The sequence below is a fragment of the Triturus cristatus genome, chromosome 12 (genome assembly GCF_964204655.1).
Source record: "Triturus cristatus chromosome 12, aTriCri1.1, whole genome shotgun sequence".
Taxonomy (NCBI): Eukaryota; Metazoa; Chordata; class Amphibia; order Caudata; family Salamandridae; genus Triturus; species Triturus cristatus.
This window is the reverse complement of record NC_140595.1, coordinates 759,986,094-760,008,280: the sequence shown is the minus strand read 5'-3', so window position 1 is coordinate 760,008,280 and position 22,187 is coordinate 759,986,094. Positions and strand designations below refer to the sequence as shown.

The 22,187-nt window shown below is 45.5% G+C and overlaps 1 protein-coding gene across 1 annotated transcript in view; it reads right to left on the bottom strand.

Annotated features, from left to right (window-relative positions):
* Positions 1-1,708, bottom strand: part of LOC146782736 (vomeronasal type-2 receptor 26-like) — a 94,174-nt gene extending 92,466 nt beyond the window's left edge. The window contains exon 1 of the mRNA XM_085638117.1: positions 1,610-1,708. The gene's annotated coding sequence lies outside the window, so the exon portion shown is untranslated. The remainder of the gene's footprint in view (positions 1-1,609) is intronic.
* Positions 1,709-22,187: the final 20,479 nt, after the last annotated feature.

The following is a 22,187-nucleotide window of genomic DNA, read 5'->3' as shown; positions in this document are numbered from 1 at the left end:
CCCTACGAACATCCAAGCAGCATCTTCACATCACGGGCTTGCATCCCCACGAACATCCAAGTAGCATCTTCACATCACGGGCTTGCATCCCTACGAGCATCCAAGAGGCATCTTCACATCACGGGCTTGCATCCCTACGAGCATCCAAGAGGCATCTTCACATCACGGGCTTGCATCCCTACGAACAACCAAGAGGCATCTTCACACCGCGGGCTTGCATCCCTACGAACAACCAAGAGGCATCTTCACACCGCGGGCTTGCATCCCTACGAACATCCAAGAGGCATCTTCACATCACGGGCTTGCATCCCTACGAGCATCCAAGAGGCATCTTCACATCACGGGCTTGCATCCCTACGAACATCCAAGAGGCATCTTCACATCACGGGCTTGCATCCCCACGAACATCCAAGTAGCATCTTCACATCACGGGCTTGCATCCCTACGAACAACCAAGAGGCATCTTCACATCACGGGCTTGCATCCCTACGAACATCCAAGTAGCATCTTCACATCACGGGCTTGCATCCCTACGAACAACCAAGAGGCATCTTCACATCACGGGCTTGCATCCCTACGAACATCCAAGTAGCATCTTCACACCGCGGGCTTGCATCCCTACAAACAACCAAGAGGCATCTTCACATCACGGGCTTGCATCCCTACGAACATCCAAGAGGCATCTTCACATCACGGGTTTGCATCCCTACGAACAACCAAGTAGCATCTTCACACCGCTGGCTTGCATCCCTACGAACATCCAAGTAGCATCTTCACATCACGGGCTTGCATCCCTACAAACAACCAAGAGGCATCTTCACATCACGGGCTTGCATCCCTACGAACATCCAAGAGGCATCTTCACATCACGGGCTTGCATCCCTACAAACAACCAAGAGGCATCTTCACATCACGGGCTTGCATCCCTACGAACATCCAAGTAGCATCTTCACATCACGGGCTTGCATCCCTACGAACATCCAAGTAGCATCTTCACATCACGGGCTTGCATCCCTACGAGCATCCAAGTAGCATCTTCACACCGCGGGCTTGCATCCCTACGAGCATCCAAGAGGCATCTTCACATCACGGGCTTGCATCCCTACGAACATCCAAGTAGCATCTTCACATCACGGGCTTGCATCCCTACGAACAACCAAGAGGCATCTTCACATCACGGGCTTGCATCCCTACGAGCATCCAAGAGGCATCTTCACATCACGGGCTTGCATCCCCACTGCACCAGCGTACATCCTATCCACACAAAGGAACATCTCCCACATTCACAGCACCAGATATCGATTCACTAGTGAACTGCAGTGATGCTTGTCATGTGCTCAGCTGCATTATAGCGACACACGTACATACACATACAATGTACACAATGAGAGGTCTGAGGCTCTCATGGAGACCCCAAACAATTCTAAAAGAGGGATTTCACTTGAATCGCATATAGGGGTTTACAATTATTATAAGCATTACGAACATAAGACCTATCATTGGTTAAACATTCTATGAATAATTTGCCCCAGTGTATTGACTTGTGAGCTCTACGACCACCCGCTCACGACGCCTTTAGGAAACAAGACTATAGCCCCCCCCCCCTTACCTTTGACAGCGGATCGGTGAAGGCTGTTCTGTAAAAGTCACAGCAGTTTCAGAATATACCCGGTACACGTGGACGGGGAAGACGCCACCCACCAGGATATCACCACCTCTGGAGAACCCGGTGACTGCGGGTCGGTGGAGCTGGCACCCTGGTGTTGTGTGCTGACCAACTGAGGGCGGCAGCAGGCAGGACAGAGCCAGGAATAAGGCGGCCTTGTGGTAGGAGGGTGGTGGGATGGAGTGTCCTAATGAGAAGCTTGCAATGGCTGCCAGGAAGACGTGGTCCATGGCACCAGAACTGGAGGGTTTCAGAACCTTGTCTCCTTCCACCATGAACAGAAAAGGATGCAAAAATGAAATCACTGCCTAGGACCGAATCTAACAGAAAAGGTGCAAATGAAAGGCAGACTTAAAATGGGTGTGTTATTCAGGAGTGAAACCCCAACATGTGCTGGGAGACCTCAGGATCTGCCCCCCGTGGGGGCAGTGGACAGCTGTCATCACGGCCCTTCCGTGAGTCCTTCACAGGCCCTCTAGAAGTGGCCTACTGTTGCCCACATCTGGCTGAGGACTGTGCCTGCTCGATGGTGGCTTTATATGATTATCCTGCCTCCAAAGTATCTGCACCTGTGGTGTTTGCAGAAAGGAGGGTGGCATGCAGATGGGGGCTCTAATTAAAGTAATTGCCTGCAATCTTTCAATTACATTTAATTTCAGCGACTAAAATGCTCATATGTCCAAGTTGCTACGTTTTACTTAGGATCAACTTAACGCAAGAGGATTGTGTGTCCAGCCAGTCCTATGTGAGGACTCGGGACCTGAAACAAACCGGAAACCAGTCCCTCCAAAATGCTAAGAGCGAGGCATCCAGGCTCTCTCTGCACTCCTCGTGCATTTTACAGCTCCTTATTTCCTTAATTCTGAAACGGTTTGATACTGGGAGCAGGAAAGCTGCTGCACAGTGAAGAGTCACTGACACAGTACGATCCGGGCCTGATTTTTTTCATAATTCATTGGCCCAAAAAATTGTTATTCCGAAACAAACTATTGACAAGGCTCACATCGGCTTGCGCCCGTTAACTGCAGCCATGAATTTCCTGATATGACGTGTTAGTGGTATGCATGTGGTAGGGAGAGTCTCAGGACAGGACCCTACTTTTGAGAGAATTGACTCTACAGAAATGCGAGAGAATCGCTAGCCTGCTGACACAAGTTCAGAGTTGCTGTTAGAGGGCATGTGATTGGCAGTGTGATGGTGGGAAAGGTGGGGAACCCTGTAGACTATAACCATGGCCTTGAATTTGCCTTGCGTTGTCACTGGAAGAGAGTGGGAAACGTGTCAACGCTTCAGAGACAAGGTCTGAGCTGGGCTGCAGCATCCTGGGTGCGCTCTAGCACCCCAACAAGTAGCCCACCATGAAATACCTTCCAACACCAAGAGACAACAGCACCGACTGTGGTAACTTCAAAAGGCCTGTTCATTTACTTGCTAATGACTGAGATGTTCTGTGCATTGCACTATCTTTATTCTTTTTAACACGATTTGTATGATTGTTTGCCATTTCAGAAAAAAAACATGAACTGTGGAGAAACGTGATGCTGGCGCTTTGCACTCATGCATTGAAAGGGCAAATGAGCAGGACCAGGGCCAAGTGAGTCCCAAAGGACTGGAGCCCCAGAGCAAATAAAGGAAACCTTCACAGGACAATGTATAAAGTCAAAACCATACATGTCTATTCAAAATGAAGAGCCATTACAGAGGGCAACATGTAGTTAGTCAGATTCAACTCAGCACCAACAATGCAGAAAAATAAAGCAATGATGAGAGGTCTCAACACAAGGGAGTTATTCCTCATCCAAATTTAGCTCAGTAATGAGCTGACATAAAACTACTCCGTTCCTGGTAACTGGAGAGTCGTATTCATAGATCCGTCAAAACAGACAGGCATACAGATAACTCGTAAAGAAAAGAAGGAACGTTCTATAAATCAAATAACCAGACAACTCTTGAGTCTGTCTTCGTAGAAGGTCTGGCACACAACCGAGACAAGGCGCATGTTATAGTTTCAGAGAAGTGAAAAAGAGCTCACAGTGTGCTAACAAAGGTGCATGACATAAACCAATCAACAGGGTAGAAATCATGCTACAAAAAGAAGAAATGCCTAAATCATTAATAAATAATAACCGACTTTACCCTGCCAAGAAGTGAAATGAAATTGCACTCTTAAAGCAAACTAAACAATGAGTAATTTTAAAAATTAATATAAGTACAGTTGTGGCTCAGACATCAACAGCCTTAATTAGTGCAAAACATAAGAACATATCAACATAGCTTCCTCCCAATGTTCAGCACAACGTCATCTTGAGTAGGGGTGGGCGGAATTTGCGAAAGTGACTTTCGCAAATTTTCGTGAAAATGTTAAAAATCTCCGCAAACACGCGGAAATATCGCGAAGATACAGAAGTTTTTTTCCCGCCCGTTCGCGGTATTTTCTGCGTGGTCGCGGCTCGCCAACTTACCCATGCGGCTGCTCGCGGGCGCTGCCATCTTGTTTTCACTCTTCTCGCGGTGCATGATCACGAGAAGAAAGACGTGATCGCGCGACCAATGACATTACTGTGGGCGCGAACTGTCGCGAGACAGCGCAAATGGCTACCAACAAGCCAACATCTCGTGGAAAACGCGACCGGATCGGGAAAACTTGTCGGCTAACGCGGGGATTCAGGTAAGGCGATCGCGCGCAAACGAGAATGTATTATTTTACAGCACGTGCAAGAAACAAATTATCATTAAGCAGCGGAAATTTTGACATTTTCGCGCTCTCCGCGGAACGCGAAAATGTCAAATTATCGCAATTTCCGCGAGCGAAACAGAAATTTAGCCCAGGCCTAATCTTGAGGTTTAACAAATGCATTGCTCCAAGTCAGTCGGGCTGCCTGCGTAAACTGGCCCGAGGGAGAGAAGTGGCTCACACTCATAGTCTGTGATCCCTACATGAAATGTAGATAGGGTTTCTGAATTGTGTAGGTCCTGGCATTTGACAACGGAGTGCCTCTCTCATAGTGACATATCTAGTGAAGTTGAAGTATGCATCCTTCTGGGGGCATTGCAAAGGAAGTTCAGTGGTGCAAGCCTTGCTTCAGCTCAGACATTGGTTCAAACTTTGTTGTAATTTCCTACAAAAACATGAAATGGGAGAGAAACAGATGCTGGCGCTTTGCACTAATAAATTGAAAGGGCAGATGAGCAGGACCATGGCCAAGTGAGCCCCAAAGGCACACGGAGAGATGCAGTGCAAGAAAGAAGCCATTTCTACTATGTTATGAAATGGAAATCACAGAGGAGAAACATGCAGATAGGAAACTTGTTCCTGCAACTTTCAAAACCACATGTTATTCTGCAACTTTAAAATGAATTTCAGAGCAACCAAGCAAAGGACCAGCAAAACAATGTGCAGCTCAGTTAAACACAAATAAATAAACATTATTTTTAATTAATCAAAACACTATGACATAAAAACATGTTCCATTCAACAATATGTTGCTAACGTTATATGCCATAAATAGGTCTGCAGGTGGTCCAAGTCCTCTTGAGGGCAGTGAGGATATATGATATGTGGTAAAGTTGTATTGTCTATGATTAGTGTTTGGAGTCTAGGGGTAAGAAACAGGTGCCCCATGCCCAGTGGTGGAAGCCATCTCCTGGTGTTTACACCTAATCTAATTAATTCCTTAAGAGTCCCCTATAATGTAAATCCTTTCATATTGCCTCCTTTACCTTCATCTTTCATGGGAGCTCTGATAATGTGGGCTTCATGAGCCCGTTACTTCTATGCCTGGCCTGTGGCTCATCTTATTCATCACGCTGGAGGGTGGGAGGGAGGAGGCCATAGGTTCATGGAGGCATATCCTCAGATTTGTTGTCAAACATATTTAGGAACAATTCCCAAGGGTTATTCTTTTATGTATTTCATTCTCTTTTTCAATTAGGAACGCTTTGTTGGCAGAAGCCAAATGGATCATATCTGTTCACTAATGATAACTGGGATGGGTATGGTTTTCCACCCCAGCGTTAATCTGCCTTTTGTCAGTAGGCAAGAAGGTTTTTGAATCTACCTTTAGAATTAGTTTTTGTAGTGCAGAAGAATTTCCACAGCAAGCACATTTTGGAGAACCTAGTCAAGTGACCCCTCATTGCTTCATTAATGTCCTCCATTATTCTCGTCCATTATGCATGTACAACTTGACAGTTCTATACCATGTGAATATAACTGGTGCCTGCAGTGTGCCATCTGTGGCTACAGCTGGAGTTAGTGCCAAATATCCTTTAGAGTACAATGGGTGTGAGATTGGTCTGGTGAAGATAATTAAATTGTATAATTTAAATCTTTTGTTCGTCAAGGAATGAGATCATACTGTTCCCAGTTTTCTTCACTTATTTCTGCGCCCCTAACATCTTCTCCCATTTTGCCTTCAAGTCTGCAAGAGGGCAACCCATGGATTCCAGGAGAGAACCACACGGATGTGAGATAGCTTTCTCGCCATCCTATAACAACAGTACAATGTTCAGCGCAATGTCAGCTAGAAGTTCAACAAATCCATTGCTCCAAGTCAGTCGGGCTACTTGGATCAATTGGCCATAGGAAAATAATTGATTACTTTTTTCAGGGAAACTACTGTATCAAAAAACAATGTTTTTCTATGCTGCTGTTTGGTGCATTCCATATTTGAACTCTGATATTGAGACAGAGTTCTTAGTCTACCTCTGATCCCTTCCATATCATCAAAATGTAAACTACAAACAAGTTCAAGTAGCTTGTATTGTGTAAATATTTCCCTATCTGTTGGGACAACAAAGCTGAATCCCAGACTACCTCATACAAAAAGTTTGGGTTAAGGCTGGGCAAACTTAGGGCCTGATATAGATGTTGGCGGGACAGCAAAGGAGTGTCCATTTTTGGCAGTCTTCCCGCCTGCCTACCTGGCAGTGAGGCCACCTGATTTAGATGCTGCATTGAAATTGGTGAGAAGATCGCCGCCATCCTGCCGACTCCAAAAGGACTTCGCTCCCCGTCCCTTCGGCAGGGTGGGTTGTGGGCGGCTGCAGTGGGGGTCCAGCGGGGATTACCTCTGGTGGTATTGGGTTCTGGCTTGTTTCAGAGGGAATCCCTCCTACTTCGAGTCAACGGAAATAGATGAAAAGGGGTGAATATTCACCTTTTTAGGGGGTCAGGCTGTGGTTTCCTCCTCTTCTCCTTCATTCAGGTCTCTTCTGTCCTGTTGCACCTTGCCCGTGACGGACTGGCACTCCGTTTTGACAGACTAGAAGGTAAGTATTGGTGGTGTGTGTGTGCATACATTGCATTGTGTGTGAATGTTGGTAGGGTGCAGTGCAGAAGGTGCACACAACACATATCCCACAGACACGTAGGTACACCTACACAACATATATGTGATTTAGGTAAAATAAAAGTCACTTACCTGTCTCCCCACCTCCAGGGTCACCCCATCAATATTCCACTGACAGGAGACCGACAAGCCAACGACAACATCCAGATCTGCTCGGTGGGACCCCGCCAACAGGATAGAAATTGCGGGTGGTTTGCCGTACATAGGAAAAATGGCCCAAGAAAGGAAATACAATATACAAATCACAACATAGATACAAAATCAAGACTGAGACAAAAATGTATTTGTTGCTCTTAGTGTTTAATTCACACTGAGCATAGATTTGTTATTGACTTTGTTCACATATTTTATATACAGTGTTGTCCCTAGGTGGGAAAAAAAGGAAAAGACAGGGTGGGGTGATTGTGAATCAGGTACGGATAGGGTAGTGACTGCAAAAGAGTAGTGTGCATCAAAACAATATATCACTTGGAAAGCACGTGGATCCTTCTTCGAGTCCATTAATCACAGTTTACACACAAAAGCTTTTGTAGTTGCCATGGTTTCAGATATTACCACAGTGCTAAATCTCTGTTCCAGCTGGCTTGATTGAAAAGTGTCGACGTTTCGACCCCAATAGATCAGTAGGCTAGTATAATCCTTCTGCCGGGGTCTTCATCAGGACTGGGGTGTGGGGGTGGGTGAGGGGATCATAAGTCACCTCTGGAGAGAGGCTGATGTTATGTGGGGACACGTATGTCTCCTAGTATACGGGAGCGGGGAACCAGCACTATAAAAGTAGTTATCTCTGTGTCATGCCGGATAAGTCGGCTTGAGATAACAGGAAGATTATTCGCTGCTCTGAAAGGAGGAATGAATCAGTGTGAGCCAGCACAGAAGGCCGCCGCCGCAGCAGTCTTCTATCTATTTCGTATACACCTCGATAGGGTAGGCGGACTGCAGTCAGCTCAATGGTATTTCAGTGACCGCAGCAGTGACGGGCAGTGGTCGGACCACCAAGCTCTTAGGTTCTCAAAGCAGTAGATTAAATTATGACATAAATTTACATTTTAGTGTGTTATTTATCAGGCTAAGTCGCACTATTTCCAGTACTATCCGTGAGTGAAATATAGCTGATCTAGTTGCAAAAATTACATTTCAATTGTAAGACTGGAATAAAGTTTGATGCACATGTGTACAATCTTTTTATCTACTTTGACTCATCCTGTTTATTCAATGCATCAATGTAGTCTTGCAGGTGTGAACTAATATTATTTGTAATGTTACCAAAATGTGCTCAAGAATGTTTTTTACCCTTCTTTGCATTGAATGAGCGATTGTTAGATGCTGATTGTGATATGTGTGTTCATTTGAAGCAATATCCATTTTTGGTGGCTGATGTATTTCCTCCTTGAGACTTATCCGCCTGCTATTCTGTTCCTTGAAGAAACTGTCTTTAAACTGCCTGTTACTCCAAAATGTACTGCAGATTGCCACATCTCCTCCAGCTACAATTTACCTCCAAAAATCTGGAGATCCTTCCATGAATACCACTGCTGTCGGCTTTTAACCCAAATAGTTGCTATGAAGCTAATTGTGATTCCTCTTACCTACAGTTCATGCTAGTTTTGGAGGTATTTTCCTTCAGGAAGAGGATGGAGTTAGCAAGCCGATTTTACTTCACTGACAAGGTTTGGGGTAGTTTAAGCTGGGGAAAGTTGTTACTTGTGGATTTTATAACAACATAAACATATTTATCAGAATTGCACTCACAGTAGCAGATTTGTGGAACAACTATTTTGGAAACTTCATTTAGTTATAGATTTTGACGCGTTTAAAGTAAGTGCAGCTGTAATGTGCGCAGTGTACAATGTCTGAAAAATGACATGAAACTATGCATAATTGCACAAAATGCAAGACTGGCATTTGTCGATGTATTTTAGCACAACATGTGTCCTTTGTCCATTATGGGTGAAAGGATGCACTTTGTGCTAAAATACCTGAAAAAAATATTCGCTGCATACAGCATCCACCTGTGTTCTGTTTGTTCAAGTTATGCCATGTGCTTGCACTAAATGGAGTAATTAAGTCATTTGGGGAATTTTGCTGAACACAAATTGTACGCAAGCTACACAAGATTACACTCACGTAGTAAAAATTTCACCTGGGCCTATATTTATTTTAATGAAAGGATTAGGGGAAAAATCTTCCCTGACTGTTCATTTTCTGTGCGCTTCAGATTGTTATGAATTCCATCTATTTCTTCCAAACTAACAGGGTCCATAGCAGCTAACACATTCAATTCAACATTATTAGGGTTGAACTCTAAAGAATGCCCACAACATGTTCCTTTAGCTTGCAGCTTTGCCTTGTTGTAATCTTCGTGCAGGTAATGCCATCCTTTTTAATGTGAGTTACGAGGTGTTTGGTAGTGGATATGGCATTTATGTTTTGCCGTATAATCTCATAGGTGCTGTTTTTAATGTGCAAACATGTACAATGGAATTGGGCACCAAATTAAATAAAGAGAGTTTGCCAGGACTGAGTCAACAAGCAGTTTCAAACATTGTTCCAAAAATGTGGCTTTTTTTCTGCATACATTGCACTGGCCATTTCACGAATGGATTAATTGATTAATGGATGAATTGTTAACTGATCTGCCTAGCTAATCCTCTGCACAAAACACTGTTCCTGTGCTGGTCCTTTCCAGCATCAGCTCTTAGAATGAATTATCGTCAGCAGAGTTCAAAAGTCTAGTAGTATGCTAGCCCATATAAATGCACACAGTATGAAACACTTTGCTTTTATTCCACAACTCTTCCGACACATTTGTGACAATTTCTAATGGCTGCAAGGCAAGGATGTCTAATTGCTAGACAGGACGACAGATCCCTACTGCTGACTTATTTGGAACATTTGCATTGGTTCTTTAATAACATTGCACTTCAGATACTAAAATGTAGAACTGAAAATTGAGATAACTAATTGCACTACACATCGAATAAAGTCGACACCTCAGAGTCATGATTCTATATAATTCTCCCTAATATTTTAACTCACACTTTGATTCTTCCCTAATCCCATTCATTTGTTTAGGATGCCAATGCAGACTCAGTGCTGAATTTAATGTGTGTGTTAATATGAACTAAAATCTATTTTTTGGGGGGTGAAGTATTTTCTCGATAATCAATATTTGCAAGGTATTTTGATCCTAAAATGATCTCTTTGGACTGCCCATTACACTTAAATTATTGGACGTAATTACATATCCCTCACCGACATTTTACCTCCAAGAATTTGTAAATCCTTCCTTTGTTACCACTGCTGTTGGTTTTTACCCCGAATGAGTTATTATGAAGCAAATTTTTTATCTTGGTTACCCACAGTTTTCTTCTGCAACGTTTGAAGTTTTTTTTTCCAGGCATAAGCTGGAAATAGCAACTTTATTTTGCTTCACTGACAAAAGATTGTGGTAATTTAGGCTGGGGAAACTTTGTATATTTTTGCCAATTTTAGATGATAACGTAGAATACACCTGGGTACCAAAATAGCAGTGCCAAACGATCATCTGAACAGAAACACAGAGGAAAAACAGAAAAATCATCTAAATTTAGAAATATTTATTCCCAGGAAAGTTCACAGGCCTGATTATCTGTCAGCACATAGCAATATACACAGCAGTGACATTATTTGCTATTAACTCCACAAATTCAACTCTACAACTATTCCAACATATTTGCAACTATTTCTTAATGGTTGAAGGCAAGCACCTTTAAATTATCATGAGAACAGTTACTTGATGCCAAAGACGTTATTGGAACCTTTAAAAGTGGTTCATAAATTATATTACATTTAAGATACTAAACTGTTAAACTAGACATGGAGGTAATTAATGGCACTAAAAATTGAACAAAATTGGCACTTCAGACCATTACACCATGTCTTGTGTGAAGAAGTTGATGGGGAGGATAGAAACCGTTTTAGACATTGCTTCTGATAACCATAATGCTTTTCTACTAGTGATTAAGGGATATCTGGTTAACTAGTAGACGCTACATGGCTCTCACATACTGGATGCTGTGAAGGTCTCTCTAGTTTCCTTCTTGATTGCCGGGAGAAAGAGAAACATCTGACAGAAGCCACTGGGCCACCTTCACTGTAATGTACATATGGATGGAGTCAAGTGTCTGTAACCTCTTTAGCGCTGTGGATGAACAGTTCACATCCACCACACTACCTCCGCAGTAAAGGGTTTTTGAACAGCTTGTCCACTGCATAGCACAATAAAAAGCTTATTGTTCAAGTCCAGATTGATTTTCTTTCTCAAAAAGAAATTCAAAGACCTAGGGAAGAGCTTCCTTCTCATCCTAAACAGTTTTATTGTCACTGGACAGATCTGTGTTCACAACCTGCTGACATCACAGTGAGTCAGTGAAAGCAGCGAGCGCCATTAGGCTCCTCCTGCTTCAAATGTGATTGTTGCACGGGGTGGCATAACTCTGCCCTCAAACACTGATCAGTGTAGAAGAGGTCTCACTGGAAAGGGTTCTATTCACCCTTTCACCAATACCATTGTGGATCCCTGCATGGTGATCATCCTCAAAGGGTGATCCCCAAGTAGGTCTCCCCTACCAGTCACAAGGGATTTTGTTTTCGGATGTATGCTCTGTTGGCAATAGGCATGTGCTTCTCCCTTAAAAAAATACATATTTTTACCATCTGGGGCAAAAAGCTTGCAAGCTCCAGTGATGGCATTTGTTTTTTTTAAAAGAAGGTTTGGTAGCTGAGCTGCCTGCCCTGGCATCGGGCCTGCATCCATCCCCAAAACAACAGCAGTCTTTCCACCCCTCAAAGAGAGGGAGAAAACTCACTAGACACCAAGGAAATCTAGTTAATAAAAAAGAAGGGGGCATTGGGCAACAATAAGAGTCTTTCTGCTCCCTTGGGGGAGGCAGAAAGCCTAATGGTTATTACAAAATATGGAGTGAAAAAGTTCATTAGCCACAAGTGGATCCATGTTTTAAAAAAACTTCAGGTTTTACCCCCCAAATGGCCCCTTAGTGCTTTGGGTGCCAATCTACCCCACGCCCAGAGACAGCCCAAAAGGCACCAGAGATATTTTGTATTTTTAAAACATTGGCATCCTCCACCAGGCTTTGGGTCTGACTTCACTCATAAACACACCCACTGTCTTTCTGCCCATGTTGGGAGGAAGACAGCCCAAAAGATTCTAAGGATATATATTTTTTAAAAAGCAAACAGTGGGATATGGGCAGTCTGCCCAGGAAATGGACCTTACACCACACCTAAAGACCAGCAATTTTTCTGGTTCCCCTCAGGAGGCAGTTTGCTGGATTTACCCCCAATTGGCCTTTGATGGTGCAGAAAGCAAACTGGATGCCAGTGCCATATGGTTACAATAGGCCGGGGCAAAAACACCACCATTTTAAATGCAAATGTTGAGAGTTGACATCTTTTCTTGAACTTTGACATTTTACAAATATTTGCTTGCATGCTTGAATTAATAACGTTCAATGAAATAACTTTGCTCTCATTTACACATCTGCATAGGTATATCATTAGAGGCTTGAACATTCTGTACAAAAGCTACATTTCACTGTGCAAAATGTTGATGAGTATTATTGTTTGCTCAGCGACAGCTTTGTCAGGATAGAATCAATAATGACGGCCTGACTGGGACTTCGGCACGGCAAGATGGGTGAAGTTTATTACATAAACAACATCAATCCTTTGCATGGTAAGAGGAGCATTTTGCTGACACTGTCGAGGTCGCCCCATGCTAGATTTCCAGTCCGGATGAATCCTGTTACCGCATACAAATGATGCTTACCAGCTTTTCATTGAGACAGGCTCCAGCTGAAAGATACCCACTGGTAACTGGGGAGTTAGATCACCTTACATGGATTCTGACAAATTCACCCACCTTAGACACACTAGGATAAGAAGCGTTAGATAGGAGCATAACTATCACTATATGTATGTGCAAGCATATATTAATTGTAACAGCACAATGGTTGAATTGATCAATTTCTTTACCATTCTTGTGAAACTGATAACTCTGTTTTGCTTCCTTCTATAGATTATTGCAGCACATGCATTTTACTCAAAAATCATATTGCTTCAATAAATATTGTAATGCCAGTTCGAGTATTTCTTTTGTCTATCTTTGGGCATGCATGAGTTACCAAGTACAAGGGTTCTAGATCTATTTCCACGATTTCCTTGGGCAGTCAGGATTGTCATGTTTTGAGGTTGCACACACCACCTGTAACCTTGCTATGTTAGGGATAGAGATGGTGCACTGTGATCTAGCCAGGACTCACATCAGCATATCCTGATGGTGTGTGTAGAATCAGCCTTGCACAGTTTTGAAGTTTATGTTGTCCAAATAATGCACTGAATTACTGAGAAAATATGATTGTACGACACCAGGGACATTTTTTTAAAGAAATAGAGAGGGACCCAGCCCATCCTTACATCAAGCTGCACCCCCATCCCTAAAGCCTCAACAGTCCCCCTTGCGGTCTAGAGCATCCCCATGGCAAGCAACAGGACATTTTGATTTGGGTGTCATTTTGACATATGAACCAGCAGGTAGGGGGTAAATAAAAATTTCCTCTCACTTGCAAGGTGAATGACTGCATTGCTAGGGATCTGGGTCGGCCAGCAACTAGGGAGCCCTATCAAATCTGGGAATTTCTGAAACCTAGAAACCTAAAAGGATCAGTGTGGTGCCTAGTATGTTTTCTTGCCCAGAATTGGCCTACCATGAGGCAGGGAGTGTGATTGAACAGACTCTGGAACTGACCAAAACTGATCTATGCAGGAAATGATATCACAGGAACAAAGGCTGTCAAATTGAATTGGGTACTTGAGGCAGGAAATATTATTGTAGTAACCACGTAAGATAGGCATAGTTATAAGGCTAACATGGCAGGTGAAGGAAGAAGAACCTTTGTGCCTTCACACTGTGCAAACTGCCTACTGCAAATTGCCTCCTGCACTCCATGCTCTGCAATGCTACGACTGCAGAGACACCAATTCCAGCCGTATAGAGCAAGGAAACAACTTCCACCACGGATAGTGCACGAGAAACAAAAATGCTGTACCTTTTTCTTGCATAACGTAAGGCCAGGTGAACATACTGCACCTGGGTAGTCCTGCTCTGAGAAGGGATGTATGTCGTTACAACGCACACTTTTACAACGCATGCACTTACAACGCATTTTTTACAACGCAAAATCCACTACAACGCATTCCATTACAACGCAGGACACTACAACGCATTTTTAAAATCTACCTTTACAACGCATTCCATTACAACGCATACTACCTTTACAACGCATACCATTACAACGCATAATATTACATTGGATTTAAGGTAAGTATTGGATAGTATAGGGGTAAAAATTACTATTCTTACTCCAGGGGGTGCAACAGTAGGGTAAGTGTTGGATAGTATAGGGGTAAAAATTACTATTCTAACTCCAGGGGGTGCAACAGTAGGGTAAGTGTTGGATAGTATAGGGGTAAAAATTACTATTCTAACTCCAGGGGGTGCAACAGTAGGGTAAGTGTTGGATAGTATAGGGGTAAAAATTACTATTCTAACTCCAGGGGGTGCAACAGTAGGGCAAGTGTTGGATAGTATAGGGGTAAAAATTACTATTCTAACTCCAGGGGGTGCAACAGTAGGGCAAGTGTTGGATAGTATAGGGGTAAAAATTACTATTCTAACTCCAGGGGGTGCAACAGTAGGGCAAGTGTTGGATAGTATAGGGGTAAAAATTACTATTCTAACTCCAGGGGTTGCAACAGTAGGGCAAGTGTTGGATAGTATAGGGGTAAAAATTACTATTCTAACTCCAGGGGGTGCAACAGTAGGGCAAGTGTTGGATAGTATAGGGGTAAACATTACTATTCTAACTCCAGGGGGTGCAACAGTAGGGTAAGTGTTGGATAGTATAGGGGTAACAATTACTATTCTAACTCCAGGGGGTGCAACAGTAGGGTAAGTGTTGGATAGTATAGGGGTAAAAATTACTATTCTAACTCCAGGGGGTGCAACAGTAGGGTAAGTGTTGGATAGTGTAGGGGTTTTAATGTAATATTATGCGTTGTAATGGTATGCGTTGTAAAGGTAGTATGCGTTGTAATGGAATGCGTTGTAAAGGTAGTTTTTAAAAATACGTTGTAGTGTCCTGCGTTGTAATGGAATGCGTTGTAGTGGATGTTGCGTTGTAAAAAATGCGTTGTAAGTGTAGTGCGTTGTAAAAGTTGCGTTGTAAAGGTTGTATACCCTGAGAAGTAACAATGGCCTGCCTTTTGTTGTAGAACCTCTAAATGTAATATATGCCATCCTCCCAGACACCTATAACTCTAGCCACAGGCTAATAAATAGCCTTATGTTGTACATCATTTGTCCTTGCTCAGCACTTTGTTTTGTTTTTTGAGCTCTGAACATCTAGCTGTTTGACTCTTATGCAGCCAGTACTGCTGCTATGGGCCCTAAGGCAAGAATTTAAATCGGGTTCTCCATCCTCTGGTTTTGTAGTAAAAATAGTCACTAGTTGGGATGCATTGGTCCCCTCATACTCCGGGCCTTGGTGCTAAGTGCTACACAACTGGGTGCTGCTAAAAAAAAAGCTAAATGCGCTGCCTTAAATTGAAAGTCCTATTTGTGTATTGTTAGACCTGACATCCTTGGCGTGGGTTTTTCCCCTATCTTTTGCCTCTGCTACATGGATTTTTGATGCTGTGTTGGATTTTGTTTTGCTGGTTTAGATGCTTTGGACACTCTGCCACTGCTAAACAGTGCCAGAGTGTAAGTGCTCCCTGTGTAAAATATCGTATTGATTGGATATACCTGATTGACATATCTGTATCACCATGAAGTCCCTAGTAAAGTGCACTGTGTGTGCCAGGGCTGGTGATGACAGATGCTACTAGTGGGTCTGCAGCGCTGATTGCACCACCCACCTGTGTAGCCCTAAAACAGTGTCTCAGGCCTGCCGCCGCAGGCCTGCCTGCAGTCCCCGGACTGCCATGTTCTCCTGGCCAGTGTCCACACTGGCCGGGCCTAACCCTTCCCTTTTCGTACATGTCAGTCATCCCTATGGAAGGACCAAGGTACCCCCCTGGGCAGGGTGCAGTGTATGTAGAAGGTAGAGCATGTATGAATGAATGAATGAAACGGAACTTATAACGCGCAGACTTAGCCCAATGGGCGTCAAGGCGCCTAACATAAAAGCTGACTGGAAAAGAGGGAAGCGCCTTAATCTCTAGAGGAAGGCCATTCCAGAGTAGAGGCGCAACGGTGGAGAAAGCTCTGCTCCCCCATCTGGCTTTTTTAGAGCGGGGGACCACAAGCTTGTTAGCGACTGCAGAACGCAAAGACCGGCCAGGGACATATCGTGTAAGTAGAGACCCCAACGCATTTGAGGGGCCAGCCTGCACGGCCCTGTAAGTGAGACAGAGAAGTTTGAAAGAGATTCTGAATCTGACAGGGAGCCAATGCAGGTTCCTCCTGGCCATCGTCGCCGAAGAGTCCCTGGGGAGTCCTAGAACAAATCTAGCGGCAGCGTTCTGTACTACCTGCAGACGTTGTATCAGATATTTATTAGACTCCGCATATAGTGCATTGCAGTAGTCTAATCTGGAGCCCACGAGGGCCGTGACTGTCTGTTTTCGTGCCTGCGGGGACAGATAATGAATAATGCGTTTAAGAATTTTAATAATTCCCCAGCAAGTAGCCACGGTTCTGTTAGTCTGGCTGTTCATGGCAAGTGAGGTGTCAAAAATGACCCCAAGGTTCCTAGCCGTAGAGGAGGGAGTAGGGCAAGTTCCTAGGGAAGGAGGCCACCACTCATTGGACCAGATGTTTTGATCTTTGCCGAACACAAGGACCTCCGTTTTGTCGGCATTAAGCTTTAGGGAGTTAAGCACCATCCACTCAGCCACCATCTGCATACAGGCCCTAAAGTTCGCGGCAGAGACACTCAGAGAATGGTTAAGAGACACCATAATCTGAGTGTCATCTGCATAGGATACAACCTCCATCCCCTGCGATCTAACTAATCTTGCAAGGGGGGCCACGTACAGATTAAATAGGGTAGGGCTCAAGGCCGAGCCCTGGGGCACTCCACATTGCAAAGATTTGGGAGGGGAGAGGTAATCCCCCAGCAGAACTCTTTGCTCTCTCTGGTGCAGGAAGGAGTCCAAAAGGCTGAGAGCCTGTCCTGCGACCCCTGCCTCTCTCAACCGAGATGTAAGGGTGGAGGGAGACAGGGTATCGAATGCTGCAGTCAGATCCAGCAAAACAAGAATCGTAGACTGACCCAGATCAACTTTACGCCGGATGTTATCCACTACCATAGTCAGAGCAGATTCGGTACTGTGAAGTTTCCTGAAACCATGCTGTGAACTATCTAAGAACCCAGAGGAATCAAGGAAAGCAGAAAGGTGAAAGTTTAAATGGGCTTCAAGCATCTTTGCAGGAGCAGGCAAGAGGGAGATGGGCCTAAAATTCTTCATCACTCCCGGATCCAAGGAGGATTTCTTTAAGAGGGGTCTCACTATGGCCTTTTTCCAGACCACTGGAAAGCTGCCCTGAGTCAAGGCCGCGTTCATGACTGCCAGTAGTGGAGGCAGAAGTGATTCCCGACAGTCCTTAAGAACTTTCAACGGGCAAGGATCGGCCGGGGAGGCTGACTTAATCCGATCCAACAGTAGGTTGAGATCCTCGAGAGAGAGAGGCGGAAAGTAGGAAAGAGAGATGAGTGGATCTTTCCCCCAGCATTCCGAGACCTTAATGTTATTCAGAGAATGCTCATTCAGCAACTTCTTCTGATTGTCAAGGGCCGAGTGAATATCCGAGATTTTATTATAGAAAAAATCGGAAAGATTGTTGCAGAGCTCCTGCGAAGCCACCACAGGGTCAGGGGTCTGAAGCGAGCACAATGAGTCCACAATCTTAAAAAGCTCCTTAGATGAAGGAAGCGCCATTGTCAACTTGGCAAAATATTCCTGCTTCTCCTTGGTAACTTGAGATTTATATTCGCGCAGTGTCCGTTTGTGATCATCTCTGTCAGAAGGCGCCCATGACTTACGCCATTTCCGCTCCTTAGTCCTGCAGGATTGTCTTAAGAGTCTAAGTGGCTCCGTAAACCATGGTGCAGATGGTTTCCGCCGCGCGACATAGCGTAGAGAGGCGGGAGCTAGCGTATCAACCGCAACGGTGATAGAGTTAACCAGCTCCTGAGCGGCCCCATCCGCATCTCTTGAGCCGGAAATACCACAGTCTTTTAGGAAAGGAACAAGGGCATAATTATTAATATTCCTATAACCTCTTTTCAAAGTTTTATTGCAAGGCGCGGCAGCGAGAAGATCCTTAGTGGCGCATAAAAAACCTAAGGGAACCGCAAAGTGGTCCGACCAGACCAAGGGGAGGGGGGAGCCAACAGAGAGTCTGGGATCATTGGTAAACACCCCGTCCAAGGTGTGGCCAGCCCTGTGCGTCGGATGTTTTACACGCTGAATAAACTCGCAAGCTTCCAGCGCATCAATGAGCTGGGCAGAATCCCTGGAAACCACATCATCTAAATGAAAGTTGAAATCCCCCAGAATAGAAAAATGAGGTTTATCAAAGTAAGGTTCCAGGATACGGAACAGCTCAGAGCAGAAGCTGGTTCTAGGGCCCGGTGGTCTATAGACCAGGATACCCGTAAAGGACTCTGTCGGAGAGCAAGTTATACAGAAGTATAAGGCCTCGAATGCGTCTTCAGGGTCAGACAGTGTTTTAGTGGAGCACAGGAGTGGGGCCCTACAAATAATTGCCAACCCCCCCCCTCTCCGACCCACTCTATCCAGTCTATGTAGGGTATAGCCCTCTGGGATTGCCAACACCAGATCATGGCCCGACGAGGCAGATGCCCAAGTTTCAGTTACGAATACCCAGTCGGGTTGCCTGTCATTGACAAACTCGTGGAAGGCGATGTTATTTTTTATGAGCGACCGAGCATTAATCAGAAAGCCGGTTCTAGGGGGTAAGGGAGTCAGAGGTGACGGGAATTTAGCACGTACCTTACCTCGAAAAGCCAAGGGACAGAGCACCACATGACACCGTGAACAGGAAGAGTAGCGTGTAAGCTCATCTGGCGACCAACTGTAATGACAGTGTCGAGGCGGGGGTCTCAGAGCTAAGAGCTCATGTACTAGGTAACATCTCCTTGTAAGTGCGGGAGGCACGGAGGTGCTAGAGTCGAGCCCAGCCTGCAGCCCGTCCTCAGCGCGGACGGGCGCAGACGGGCTGAACTCAGGCGTAACTCCGGCGGAATTACGGCGGTCCCGCTGCGCGTATCCGCTGCGCGCCATCTTCCGTCTAAAATAGGCGCCTAGTGTCCTTGTGACAACTAGCGCGTCACCCTCCAAAATGGCGCCGGCAGGCGTCTCGGAGTTCCCCCAATATGGCCGGCAAGCGCGAGCTGTCAGGGAAGAGGAGCCGCTCCAACGCGGTGAAAAACCAATTTAAAACACTAAACTAAAATAAACAAAAATACAGAACAGGGAGAATTAAAAAAGCGCACCAGCAGTTCTGCGCGTGTCAAGCCACTCGTCAGCAAAGCGCGAGATACGCGCGTTAAAATGTCAGGCAGCACACCTAAACTGTTCCCCTTAAATAGGCGCCTAGTGTCCTTGTGACAACTAGCGCGTCACCCTCCAAAATGGCGCCGGCAGGCGTCTCGGAGTTCCCCCAATATGTCCTTGTGACAACTAGCGCGTCACCCTCCAAAATGGCGCCGGCAGGCGTCTCGGAGTTCCCCCAATATGGTGCAATACTAGTGCAGGTAACATGTTCTGGTAGTGAACACCGGCCATTTTGTGTGTTCACTGCTGCAAGGTTATCTTACTCCATAGGCTATCTTGGGGAGGCTGGTGCCGATGGCTATCCGCCTATCTTCTCATAGGAACAAGATAAGACATGAGTGTTTTATATCCCTGAGCTCAGCATTTAATAACACATCTTTTAGGAGAGGTTGTTTTTAAATCCTGAGTTGGAGAATAGTACTTTTTAGAGAGTAGCTGTTCTCTTGTCTGACCCTTCTGTGTGCCTGGACGCGCTTGTGGATTGACTGTCTGGTTTGAGAGTGACAGGGGCTGGGGATCCCCTGGGAGGTTGGCTGAGTCAGCCCTCTGCTGAATGGCGACATTTGCAAAGAGAGTGGAGGGAGGAGATAGCACCTAGGATTGAATAGGGCTGTGCCTGCCTGCCACTCTGCTGGCTCCACCTCCTGCTGGGCGGCTGACGACTCTGCCCCTCGCTCTGAAAAGAATGTAGAGGCCAGGAAAACAAAGTGCTCCAGCAACACCCAGAACTGGATCAGACCGGGCTCAGGACCCACTTGTACAAAGACTTCAAAGACTTTTAGGGGTATAAGTACAAGACCCCTGACAACAGATTTTTAGATTCGACCATCGAGAGGAAACCTCTGCTGAAAGACGGACCGCTGAAGAACTAAAGGAAGATTGCTGTGCTGTGTGCTCTAAAGGCTGACCTGTTCTGCTGTACAACCGAAGCTGAGGAGAAGAAGGGGTCTTGCTGTGTGCTGACCCTATCCACTTGACTGAACAAGACTTTGCTGTGTGCTGTGTCTTCAACTGAATCTCCAAGGGCCTGAGAAGACCTGGCCTCCTGTTTCGCAACCCAGGGATAGAAAGGTTGCCAAGAACTCAAGACTCTGCTGTGTCCCACCTGCGCTGCCATGTGCCGCAGGGACCATGGACTGTTCTGCCGAGCTTCTCAACATCTGCCTGTGAGGTGGGCTGGCTGCTCTCTGTCTTGCTGGAGAGTACCGCACCGATCCGGGCCTGACACCGGTGGCCGCATCAAGAAGACCGACGTGCTCATCGGCACGTGCCTTGCCGCGACCCGGTGGCCTGACGCAGATCGAGAGTCGTATTTCCCTGCTCTACGAGGCCGCGCTGTGAGTGGCTGACTCCGGTGACGTCGACATCGTCACTGGGGGCTCGTCGAGGGAGTTGTGGAATCCTTGCACCGAACAGCCCGAGGAGCGCTTGTACAACAAGTGCAGTGACACCGCCGGAGCAACGTAGCTGCCTAAACATCGAGAGCCTACGAACTGATTCATTCTCAGTGAGTATCGAATCACTCGAGAGACTAGAAACTATCGTCTGACGATCCCATCCAACCGAGAAAGCGAATATTGTGTAAACCTGTGATGCTTGATTTCAACTGCGGAACCTAGATAAAGATATATTATTTTTGATATAACTCACCTGTGTGGTCTAAGTTTGTGGTGTGCGGAGGGGGGATCATTGTGGTGTCTACGTGCAAATACCTTACACATTGCCTTGGGGATAAGCCTGTCTGCTCGAGCCAAGCTACCTAGAGGGTGAGCAGGGGTTATCTACCGTGTGTGTCCCTGTACCCTGACTAGAAGCAAGGGTCCCTATTTGGTCTAAGGTGTATACCTCTGCCAACTAGAGACCCCCAGATCTAACATTGGTGGGCAGCGGTGCGGATTAGAATCAGTATTTGCACTTGACCTGCAGTGATTCTTCGTACATCACTAATCTAGTAAGCAGTTGCATCGCACGACGTTGTTTGCGAAAACTATTCTTGGAGGATCGACGAAGCATCATGTCTCTGAATGGAGTAGGTGAGGAGTCGGAATTGCAATTCGAAGTGGAAAAGTTGCTCACGTATAAGAAGGAGCAACTAAAGCAATTCTGCAAGCAGCTTGGATGCCCAGCGAAGAGCAGCGCCAACAAGACGGAGCTACAGAAAGCTCTAAGGGCCTGGTGGGAGGCCAAGAATGGCGCAACAGAGGAAGCTACTGGAGGGGATGGCACACCGGAGCACGGATTTGGATCCGATGATCTGCCAGTGAATAGGCCAGCATCTAGGGCTGGCAGCGCCCATTCCAGTAGGAGCCTCTCTCCAGAGGAGCTGGAGGAAAACCAGAGGGTTAGAGCCCATGAGATTGAACTTTTTAAACTCAAAGCTCAAGCGGAAGAACGGAAACTACGCCTTGACAGTGAGAAAGAGGCGGAGGAGAGGAGGAATGCTCTCGCTTTGGAAGAGAAGAAACTCCAGTTGGCTCATGAGTTGAGCATGAGGGAGCTGGACATTAAAGCCAAACAAGTGGCGT